This window comes from Solea senegalensis, linkage group LG6 (assembly GCF_019176455.1).
Source record: "Solea senegalensis isolate Sse05_10M linkage group LG6, IFAPA_SoseM_1, whole genome shotgun sequence".
In the NCBI taxonomy this organism is placed as follows: Eukaryota; Metazoa; Chordata; class Actinopteri; order Pleuronectiformes; family Soleidae; genus Solea; species Solea senegalensis.
Window position 1 is genome coordinate 13,377,828 of NC_058026.1, and position 13,310 is coordinate 13,391,137.

Here is a 13,310-nt window from a genome sequence, read left to right on the forward strand (position 1 = left end):
AGCTGCTTTTTCAGTCTGTCAGCATTTCTAATGCTGATGACGTTCCAGGGGCACTGCTCTGAGAGCTATCCAACAGAGGAATCGGAGTTAACACTAAGACTGCCACTGTTTCAATTAAACTGTTATTGGCTGGGGGGGTGGGAGTGTGTGTGTGTGGGGACCAGAAAAACTTGTCTCAGGCACTTTATATTAATATTCTCAACCTCATTAAGAAAGGTTTTTAGAGAATTATAACAAGAAAGTAACAAGAAAGGGACAAACCGCTTCAAGAACCCTGAGTAGAAAAGTACCCATCTTCCCATAAGTCAATCATCTGCTTTTGTAACAGCCAAATTAATTAATGCACTGACATCATATCAGGGCAGTTTTTATTCATACAGTATTTTCCTAGTGATTCTGTATTTGTATTGTATTATTTCCAAGTGACCACTGAGAGTCAAGTCGTAGCTCTCGCCCCCTTCATTTAGAAATAGCCTGCATTTTGTTAGAATGAAATAAACTGCCTGCGGCGTCGTGCCAAGATGACAGGTGCATGGCAAAGCTTTGGAATCATTCTCGTCGTGTTCCATACTGTATATAAATGTCCGTGTTAGCGTGACATATCACACAAACACAGTCCAATGTACAGTTCCGAGGCAACAATGAACTTCTTATTAAATCTAAAAGGTGTAATAATATACACAGCCTCCCTAATACCTTACCAAGGATGACATCCTTGTCTGCCCTCACTTTCTCCTCATTTCAGCGCTCTCTACCGAGTAAAAAGACGCACCAAAGGTAATCCATGTTATCTGTGGATTGGCTTCCTCTTTTTCAGACTGTAATCCTTCCTCTGAATGAGGAGTTTCTTTTTTATCTGGTGCATCAGAAGCTTTTCCAAGACACTTCTACTTCTTTCTTTTTTTTTCCTTCCACAAAGGCTCCACCACACTCCCTTCATTTACAGGGGAGGGGTTCATGTTTGAAACTGAATCGTTAATTGTTAATAATCTTGGTGATTTTTTCTTGCAATAAATGTTGACGTCAGATGAAGTAGAACTGCAGGCATGTGTAATAAAAAAAAAAGAAAAAAAATGCTGACAATTTTATATTATAGATGCTGGCTGAGTTGCAATACATTAACAACGCAACTAACTATGGTGCATCGGGAGGGGATTTCTTCTTAAATGATCTCATTTTTCACAAGAGACACGACAGCTGTAATATGCGGTCTGTGTACGTTTGAAACGTATAAAACCTCTCTCAGTGTTTTTGGTTGTTTTCCAGAGGCTGAATGAAGAGAAAGAATGGGAGACATCTTTATAGACATGAGAGCAAGTTAGCAGGGAAGCCTTAGAGAGGGGATTACATCGATGAAGGATCACCAGGATATAAAGCGGTAACTTACTTAGGTGTGTGTGTGTGCGTGTGTGTGCTTACTTGCACATGCATTGTGTATACTCACTGCTCTGTCAAGTCCAATGTCTTCATAAACCTTTCATCTTCAACCTGACCTGACAGGAGGGAAATAAAGTGTAGTTATGGATGAGAGAGTGTGTGTTTGTACACATGCACATGTGTGTGTGTGTGTTGCTGCTTTCATATCTGACTTGCATAAGTGACAGACAGAGAGGTAGTAAAAGGAAACAAGAACAGGATGTGCACCACTGTGGATCTATATTGGAGTCTAAATTTATTTTGTATGCACGTTAGATAGAATTTCCACTTCCTGCGTGTAGATGGCATTTGTGTGCGATCGGCTGAGAGCTCTCTGTCCCTCTCTCACTGCAGACTCACTTTCTGATATTTATCCTCTGCTAAGTAACAGACCTCAACTCGATCCATTAAGAAGCAACAGAATCCCGACGCACTATACAATGTGTTGCAATAAATCAGAATCATAAAAATACTGAGAATATGTTGCAACAAATAAGTTTGGTGGGATGATTCTGGGAAGGGTTTGTTTTCTCTGTCAGTCTTTTTGTAAGTGCTTGGTCATATTTGTTTGTGTGGCTTTGTCTATGATTTTATCCAGACACACTGTACTGTATATTAAACCTTTGTCATACCGGTTGAAAGTTCCACAAAATGCTTTGTTTTTGTACCCTAAGCTCTTTGCGAGTAAAGGAGGGTATGCAAGTGTTAAACCACTTACTTTGTCTGCGGATATTATGGGGGATTGGACTTAAAAGCACAAATTAATTCTCCAGAGCATCCCTAATGACATGTCACTATCTAAGAGTCTTAAAGATAGCTGTTGTTTTTGTTTGTTTGTTTTTTTTCATTCTGAAAGTCACCAAAATTAAATTCAAACAATGAAAGCAGATTAGTACAGCACACCGCTGTTTATATGACGTGCTGATATTAAAGCAGTAAGAGGTTTTAAATAAAGCAGCACTGATTTTCTTTCACCTGGAATCTGTCATTTCTTATTAGTAATTGTAAGCGTTGCTATGAGCAATTTATGGTAATGTTAACCCTTAGAACACAAAGCATTTAAGCTGCTTTTTTTCTATTATTTTGTTTAAACATGCAGGTTATAGGATTGTGCAATAAAGAGTGTCGTATATCCTTTTTTCAGCATAAATTAGGCAATCTGATGAAAAAAAACTGAACTACAAACACACCTGAGCCAAAAAGTACTCAAAATGTTTAAAATCGGATTGAAAATATGTCACAGTTCAACGCTGACTTGACTCGTTTCTATGACCAAAACTAAAAGAAAAACGCTCTATTTTGTGACTTCTGCACAATAATTGTTACTTTATATCACTACTAAAAATGTGACATAATACGAATCATAACTGTGACTCAACAACACAGTTAACACATAAGAAGACGAAAAAAAACAAAACATTTCAAAGCCTGAATGTGTGACCTAAAAACACACACCCCCAGGATGTCCATGTAAGGAGTTGTGTATTATTCCCATGGCAAATTACCAAGGGTGCTCATGGTGCTCATGGTACTCATGGCACCATGAGCACTAAGGGTTAACCAACAGTAGATTGATTCAATGAGAGCAGTGACATGCAATGACACGCAACAGAAGTCCTTAACTGCTGCAAATGATGTTCGACTCATTAGGTGAAGGGATTTTTTTTTAAGTGGCCATGACAAATAATTATATCAGGAACTGAACTGACACGACTACAAATGTGAAAAGAGTCCCTGTAAACCAGTTGTTCACCAAGGTTTTCACAGCCTCTGCCGTGTATCCCCTACTGCACATAAACACACACACACACAACATAAACTCTCTCAAAATCAGGGCTGCACCATGTCGACTGTAGTACATGACTGTAGTACATGACAGGACTGTAACGTTACACCAAACTCAGAGAAGAAGTTGTACACATTATATATATATATATATATATATATATATATACATATATATATATATATAATAAAAGAAACAAAGACAGAATGAACGGCGGGCAGAGGAAAGAAAGGGAAATAATGGGTTCCTATTTAGCCACTTTACAGACCCTCTGCCACTTTTTTCTCTTCAAAAAAAGTGTATAGCGACAAATGACCCGACTGTCACTCAGCTAAATACTTTACGAGAAGGAAATGCACAATTGTGCCGCACGAGTGAGATCCATCCAACTGTATTTACTGACACACACTCAGAGTCACAGAGCCGTATAATAGGTTTTGTTTTCTCTTCTCATTATGTTACGATTCAACCCTTTTTTAACCAGTCAATCTTGTCTGTTCGCAGATTCTTGTGTTTTTTAATATCGCAATATACGTCGCAAAGAAATCGCAATGTCAGTTTTTTGCAATATCATGCAGCCCTACTCAAAATCTATCTATAATTTCTCACCAAACAGATCTATTTAAAATGACCAGCATTTTCAGTGAGTATCACCAGTTCACTCTTTCTTAAAGAAATCTACTGTAACGTTCGGCTGAACTTGACAGTGTGTTTATTCATGTGCCAGTTTCAAAAATGTAATCTGACTGTTTGTTTTTTTGTTTTGTACCTCCTACATCACTTTGCTTACCCCTGGGGGTACAAGTACTCCAGTTTGGGAATCACTGCTATAAACCAACACAGAACTACCACCCACTTCTACAGAAGGCTCAAATTTCAAGTGACTTTGAGGTCAATGTTTTGGTGTTATCAGTCCACTGTGTTACTGTTGCGGTTCACTCTCATCGCTCTCTTTTATTTCCAATTGCTGAAAGCAACCGGTTCTTGATCATAAAGGTCCAGAAAAACGCAAAGCAAAGAGCTAAGTGAATAATTCACTTCCATTTGAAACCATCGACAACAACAATTGTGTTTGACAGTAAATCCTCAGATGCTTTGTGTATTTAACTTCTGACAATCTCAATCATTCAACATCCACCGTCTTATAATACATAAGAACTTTATAAAACTTTCAGAGAGATAAAAAAAATATATCACGCATTTTGTTTCAGGCAGAAGTGCTTATGACACAACACCTGGCTCTGAGGAAAAGCCCCTGTCCTTGCTGCTGTGACAGTGACACAATAAAAAAAAAGGAACAGCAGGCCAGATGTAGTAAAACTCATGCTCGGCCTCTCACGCATCAATCACCTCAACAGCCTATGAGTTGATGGTGACAAGGACAAGAACCTGTGCAGAAACACCAGGATAATGTACATGATAAGGTACTACAGATCCCATCAGATATTGTCCTTGTGGGAGTCGGTGGTCTGTGCAGTCCTTCCCTCCTGCTACTGTTGGAAATAATCCCACTGGGAAATTCCTCAAACACTCTACAACACTGTGGTCTACAGCAACTGTAGATTTATTCTGTGGCCCAGTGCAGATTGTTCCAGGTTTATCCATTGGGAGAAAGAAAATATACACTATATGTGTGGGGGGGGAAGAAATCACATCAACTGAAAAACATAAAACATTTACAAAGGTGTTTCTTTATAATGCTTGTCTCTGGTGTAAACCTCTCACATCATCATTATCCATCATCTGTATTTTGGCTACTTTACTAAGTTGGAAATAAAGAACGGAATGTGCGGTCACATATGAAGTGTAGGGTTTGTTTGTTTGACAAAATTGAATATTTTTATGCTACCTCAATATAATATACAACATGAAACTACTTCATAAATACTAATATTCGCTCTGTACAATCAGTGTTATGATTATTACAAGTCCCTTTCACGTCAGCATTCAAACATTCTTTACATTTTAAATGGGTAAAAATACAGCTTTAAACAAAGTTGAATTTGACATTAGCGGCAGCTAAAGCCAGACAACTATATACCTCAGGGTATTTTTGAAGCAGCCACGGTTCAGCAGGTCATCTTACAACCGTAAGGTCAGGGGTAAATCCCCAGCTCTGCTAGTCTACATGTCCCCATAGGCAAGACATTAACCCCAAGTCACTCCTAACGGCTGCATGACTTGTGTGAACTAGCGTGAATGGCTATGATAGACGAGTGTTAAAAAAAAAAAAGGCATGCAATATAGATTGGATGCACCGTATGAACGTGTGAGTGAAAGGGGCAGGAAGTGTAGCATAGTAAGCACCATGAGTGGTTGTCAGGACGAGAAAATGCCAAAAATATAATGATTCTGTGATAATCAAGACAATCATATAGCGATACATCACAATATAAACTGTCTAACTCAACGAGGGCCAGATTTGAAATGGTCACGTCAGACCTTCTTTTTTGTTTTCAGTAACATTTGCTTATAAATGCACGCAATTATCACAATAATTGTGTGCACAATACCACAATATGCCTGGTCTAACTGAAGGAAACAACTCTTCAAAACCTCATCGTGTATCGTGTGTAGGTATTGCATATTTTTATGAACTGCTTGTTTAATCCTGGAATTGGTGTGCACTTGGGACTGGCACATGGGTGATGGATGTGTCACTACATCTTCTGTCGATCGCACGTGTTATTTCCCTCTTTGTTAGCGCGAGTATGAACAAAATATTCAAAAAGGTATTTCATATTTATGAAATGTATAAACCATAAACACAAACACTGTTATTGTTTGTCACAATGATGACATTGACCCTTTGTGATTCACAAGGGTTTATTTTATGCTTCCTGTTTTTCCAAATCATGTAATTTATTTGAGATCTCTTTGTCTGGGCTTGTTGTATTTAAATGGCACTGAGGTGCTTCACTGAGGTTGAGCTCTGCAGAACAAGGCCTCTTTTTTCTTTTTTCTTTTTTCCATTTACCAGATGTTAAAAGCATATTTGTACAAAGTTCTCCCTTTTGGATGCAAGTTTGAAACTTTTCAAAACAGATTTAAATGCATGTCAACTTGACAGGTCACAGTGATATCAGCAACACCTGTGCTTTTCCTACGGACACATGGAAAATATCTGTGGTCCAAAGATATGTCTCCAACATTTAAACATTCAAATACCAAAGTCATCCTCATTCTCCAATATTATCTGAAATTGAAATTGAAAAGGCTGCAAATCCAAATAATACACTTTTAGTTAACAGAACTGGGTTACTCACCCACCACCACCACCAGCAGCAGCAGCAGCTGTCCTCCTCTTCCTCCTCCTCCTCCTCCTCTTTCTCCTTCAGGGTGCTTGAGATACAGTATGTCCACACATATGCTAGCTAAGCATTAGAAAACCTGAAATCTGCACAAAAAACTCCGGAACAATCTGAAAACACCGCCGTTCAAAACTTCACTGAGAAGCAACTGCAACTCCCGGTAGACACACAAACACCTTCGGGTCCCGCTGCCGCCTCTCCATGCGCACGTGGACAGCCTTCAGACATCCGGTCTTAACGGACAAACAGTTAACGCCATGCAGAAAAAAAACATATGGATAAATGAATAAATAAATAACAACACAACCATGTAAATAACTACGCACGCAAAATGTGTTAATAATTCAAACCTTAGGAGATCTCAAGATGAAAAAAACTTTTTTTAAGTTTTGCCAAATATATATATAATATCCTTGTGTGTGTATTGTAAAGCTAGATGGACATTACAGCATCAAAGTGGGGCATGAACAATGCAGTATTTGTAATTCTAACCATTTTCATGTAGGATTTTAATGAATTATTAATAATAATAACTAGTAGAATATGATACAAATGCCTATGGTGATTTCAGGTGTCAGTGCATATATTGTAGAATGTGTTCGTCAACACAAGTGTGAATAAATGTGCACAAATATGAAAGGACAGCATGAACACGTCAACATATACCGATGATGAAATGACTGTATTTCGTTATTTTTTCGTCATGCACAACGCGCGCAGATCATCTCAAATTAGTATTCGCAGTATTAGACAAAACCCTTGGACTAAAAATAATAATAACTAATTAACTAACTAAAAACTTTCAGACATTAAATGTTTAACAGCGTTTTTTTTATTTTGTTGACTGACATTCCTCTAGTTTAGAGTGCAAATGAGTCAAACTTTGTAGAGGCCTCTTGCTGCAGTTGTTTCATGTTACTTTGAAAAGACATCACACCGACACAAGCTAATTGGTATTCTGCTTAACACAGCTCACCTCAGCCGCAGTGTTTACTGTTGGGATTAAGTTAATCTGATGAAGTTCATCATTAAGCATGTGTGTCCAAAGATTTCCAACTAGGAAAATATATAAATTGAAAAGTGTAATCATAGCAATTATGGGTATAACTGCTTGCACATAAAAGGGCACTGTAGCCCTACTGTATCAGGGTAAGAAGATAGCGAGAGCTCGGGGCAAAATGCCCCTGAAATGTCTGAAATTGCCCTTGGAATATGCGGGATAGGGGCTTTTAACACCTCTGTAAAATACATAGTTAATTTTTGCAAAGCCCAAGAGAAAAGTAGCCAGCCAGGCATCCGTATATATATATATATATATATACATATAATTATATATATATAAAATACATTAGGAACATTTTTAAGATAATGCACAGGACTATTACACTTATATTTTGCACGGATTATAATGACACATAAAGAATAATACAGGTGAATGGTAGGATGTGAGTGGGGTTGCCAACATCCTCTGTTCACCCACTTCCTCAGTGACGTTCAGAGGGCAGTCCAGGTCTGATCTGACTCTCCTAACCAGCTTATGCAATCTTTTCCTGTGCCTCTCAGTGTATCCACCTCCCCCAGCAAGCCACAGCACGAATGATCCAAAATGTACACAAAACTCATTTCACAATAGCAACAAAAAAAAGCCCCTGTTAAAAAAATTAATTTCCTACTCCAGTGCACATATGAAATATTCATGATTGTCATAATACACATGAGATGTAACATTTGAAGTATAAGAGCTGAATATAAGGTACAGTACGCAGCACAACCTCAAACAACTAGGAAATACTACAGAACAGGTTTGTGTGGGTTTCACTGATGCCAGTGCTGAAGGTGCTGCTTCAGTGGTTCTATCATAATCTTGGAGGGGACACTTCAGTTATGGTCTTCATCCAACTCTAAGTAACTAGCAGCACACAAATTGGATGGTGGCCTGTGACAGATTCGGCCTATTGAGCCCTTTAGCTTTACCACCCTTGGCTTGACGCTGTGTTTCTATAGCACCCCATAAAATCGAGCACCTGCTATTGAATGTGTGTCTTGGGCACGGTGGAAGACATCTTTGCTACTTTGCCCTTCTGTCTGTACTGTTTGGAAGGAAGGAAGGAAGCGTGTGGCCTTGATGCAGGGGATCTACCATATCCTTCAGCTTTCATCCATCGCCCTTTATAAATCTGCCTAGACTTCTTCTATTTCCCCCACAAAGTTTGGCCTGAATACTCCACTGAGCTGATCATTAACTGACCGCATGATCTCCGCACCTCAGGCGCCATCTTTCAACATTGACGCTTCAATATGTATTTAACCCACTGAGCTAAACGGTCCTACTTAAATCACACAAGTGTAGTCCACACTAGTTTTGGGTTCACTGACTTCTGAGGTATCTCTAAGTGAACCTGCTGTTTTGTTCCTGTAGGTGCAGCAGACAAACGTATGAAATGGCTGGCTGAGTGTGTGGTGATTATTAAATTCACTCTCATGGCTCCACCGGCTCTACTCACCTCGCCTCGCCTCGGCATGGCACGATTAAGTTGCGTTTCCACTAGCCTAGTACCTGGTACCAGCTACTTTTTTAGCACCTGCTCTGGCGAGGTTCCAAGCGAGCTGAGTAGGTATGCGTGACGTCGCCGGTCACTGATTGGTCAGGGTGCCGTCACAGGAAGAGATGCCGTGCTGAGGCGAGACAAGGCGAGCCGGGAACATAGCGGAAAAGGGCCATTAGTTGGTCACATCACTGGTGTCAACATCAATCACATTGAAGCAACAACTGGGCAGATACAAAGAGGTTTCTTAAGGTAATCGTGCTGTAATGTGGATGTTGTAGAGCAGCATGACGCAAAAACACAGCAGTTCAAATCTGCACCCAAGGGGAAATGGTGTGCAATAATGACTATATAAATAATTTAAAAATTAATAATGTTTATGAGGCCATTTACATGACAACATCATCCCACTAATTCATTTTTATGTCTTCATTTACGTCATCGGTGCTCACATCACACGACAGTAGACACGAAAAGCATTTGCACTCTGGTGCCCTTTAATTAAAAAAATTTAAAAAATGTGAATTGTGATGTTTACTGAGAACAAAGTTGGAGCGGAGGCAATGACCATATGTCTGCGACGCATCTTAATGGAGGGGTCTGTATGCGGTTAGTTTGCAGAAGTCTGGTGTCATTTGCACACGATTTAATAAAGGTAAACACAGTGGACAACTGTGCATAATGGCTGCGGCGTGGCACTTTTCAAAAGCACTTATTAACACACTGTTAATGAGTGTGTCCTGTCGTCTGGCTGCAGGGATATAATGAACTTGAACTGAGGAGCTGAGCACATAACAGACATCTGTGGACAAAAAACACCAGAAGAGGATCAACATCTTTTAGTATACACTAGTATTAGTATATGTATTGGTAGTATACATGCTATTTATTTTAAAAGCTTCTTCTAGCCTAAGGCACATTTTTAAATGGTTTGTTTGGTTTCTGTGGACAATTCATATATTGTTCAAATCAGAAGTGGCAGGTGGAGGTTGTGCCACAAACTGGGGCAGTTGTGACTTTTATTCTAGTGCTATTGTATAATACTCTAGACTCAGTGGAAACTAAAAGAAGCATTTTCAACTGCCTCATGTGAAAGAATCTCCCAGCAGGTGGCACCTCTCCTCCTCCCACTTGTGCACTGTCGCGAAAAGAATAATCTTCTCAAATCAGCCCTTGTCTCCTTTTCTGAGCATGTTTTCTGGGGCTGCAGGCACTTCCCTGGCAGCCTCCTGGACGAGACTAATATCTGTAGCATTACTTTCAAACTTTACACAGGTTTCCCTGCAGGTGCAGTCATTTGAGTAATAGGTGAAGAAGAGAGTGCACACACATCATCGGGATTCACTAGCGCTGATTATCAAGACATTAGATTTAGCTTTGCCCTGCCTCACTGGCTGACTCCTACTCAGAAAGTTGCTGAGCCCCTGAGAGGTGGTGGCAGCCATTATGAGATGGTAGAGGCCACTCCAGTGCAGTTAATGAATCCAAGCAGTGAACACTGGAGTTCACCATCGGGCAGGATCAATCTACATAGGGGTAAACTGCAAAGGACCCAGTAGGTGGTCTATATGTGTTTCAGGTGAGTCAAAACAAGACAATGAGTCAAATAGCTTAATGGCTAATAATGTAACAGGTCTTTGACACTGAGTTGACATAAACTACTGCACCTGTAAGCAACTAAGCTATTAATGTTATTGCTGGAACAATTAAACATGGCACAAGTACACTACAATGACTGCTGTGCCTGCACAAAAGACATGAAAGAAACAGACAGCAATCAACAAACAATTAGCAGCATTAGGTAAATTGGACACTTTAAACTGACCGTGGGTGTGACAGTGAATGGTTGTTTGTCTTCAAGTGGTTCTGTGATGGACTGGCGATCTAAGTGTACCCCGCTTTTCGCATCATGTGGAGGATAAAGCGGTAGAAGATGGATGGCATTTATGTTGCAAGTTGTTTGTAAATCATGAGGAAATCAGGAAGTTTTTTGGTTAAGCTGAGTCACTGTAGTGAACCAGATGAACTTGTTATTGTTTTCTCCTGCATAAACCTCTCACATTTGCAATGCTGAGTTTATTTTATTACACATACTGTTGTTATAAATCACTTTGTGTAAATAAATGTATAGTCAAAATACATTATACTAACTGAAGTGCCTTTGTATTAGTGTTGCACCGGATGACATGTTCCTTTACTATAGTGAAAACTGGCACTATTGTTTATTTTGTCAAATCCGTGGGTAAAATCATTATAATATTTCCTACAATGTAGAATGTCACCTTGTTTTAGAGATTTTTATAGGTCCAGTATTTACAAGTTAGTGACATTTAATGTTGCAAACAAAGGACTCCTCCACTCACTCTTCCCTTTACCAAGTGCATCAGTGAAGTAGGATGACTCTCACAGGCCAGAATGATGTTGTTCCTCTTTGTTTACCGAGTTAATTCCTGTTGCTAAATGCACGCTGTGGCTGTGCTGCTGTGGAAACAGAGTGGTGCAAGATGGCGGCCTCTGTGAAGCAAGTCCCTTGCCTTGAGTAGTCTACATATAAAAGGCTTACTCTAAGGCTATTAAACCAGTTTTTATCTCAAAGCATTCATACATTATACAAAAATAAAGTAGTATATTCAATTACTGTTAATAATTTCCCTTAACATTTCACCCTGGACCATCATTTGGATCAGTGTTGTGGTCTAGAGAATACAGATTCTGTAACAAGTAATGTTGCAGACACTGAGAGTCGAAAAAGACTGAGATGTCGTTTTACAGCAGCATATGGTCAAGGAATGATGCCAACCTCGGTTATTTCAAATCAGGAAAAAAATACTGTAATCTGTGATATCTTAATTTCATATGTCTCAGATGAAATGATTGGATGTCTGTCAAACTGTCATTCTTTCCTGCAATTTGCTTGTGTACCATCATGCTTGACCGGAGTCTTAGCGTGCTCAAATGCAACATGTACCAGTGGTCAGTGCTTACATTCATTAAGATTATGTGTGGTACTTTCTCTCCTGTGAATGATCCATGAGTCTGCAGTCGGTGTTGCTGTAATGCTCCTCATTAATGTGTTTTTGGAGGAAGTTTGTCTATTTTCACATTAGAATTTTGACCTGACCTTTAAATTAAAAACATTACATACTTCACATATCTGTTGCGATTTGCCCGTGCACTGGAAATAAGTGACAAGATGAAATGACTGCTTGCCAAACAACTTCAATGCTCAAATATGAAGGTTCTGTATGAAATCCACCATGGTGGTTGTCACTACAGAACGGGCTTGTTCACTCCAGACCGAACAGAGATGTTACTGAGTCAGTGGATAGATGGACAGATGGATGGGTGAATATTCACAAGTGCAATGTGTAACACATATGCTGTTAAAGAGCACAGAGAAGGAGCACAAAATGCCCTCAGGATATCTGGCAAACTTGATTCTTGGTACTTCACTTGAATATTACTAGGCTTAGTGGCTGTTGCAAGAAGCTGTCAAATATGTATGTCAAGATTGTTTTCATTTTTCTCCACAGTTACCCCCAAAGATCATGTGCTGAGGCCTGGGATCCTCTTTGGTTGTGGTACAAACAGTAGATCAGGCCTTTGGGCTCTAATGGATGTCAACCCAGGTTATGTTTCTCCAAAGAACATCCTGTCTTTAAGCAGACACACACACACACGCACGCACGCACTCACGCAAACACACACTACCACACACACACACACACACACGTTCACTTTTCATTCAATATGCAAATTAAGACCGCAGTTCATTTGCTGATGAAAGAGGATTCATGCTCAATTATATCTTAATGGTCTGGATATAACAGCATGCTCAGACCAAGATATTTTTATTAGGCCTTTTTTTAATTGGGTCAAATTTGACATAAATTTTCTGAATCCCATGAAGTAGTCTAAAAGTGAACTGACCTGACTCAGCATGGCAACATGCACAAACACCAATGCACTACTCATAAGTCCCTTTTCCAGAGCCAGACCAAGCCGTTATAGGGCCCTAAGCAGAATTTGGTGTGACTCACCTTAACCCCATCACCTTCCAGTAATTATTTAGTTACTGTAATGTCTGATCTTTCATGTACTGTACTGTACTGCAGCAGCCAACAGGAATGACTGAACTATTAGCACCTGTTGACATTAATTAGATATTTTATAAAAGTCCCTGTGTGGTCACAGTGGCCCTAAGCAGCCGACTACATTGCTTATGTCATGGACTGACACTTCCTCTCTCCT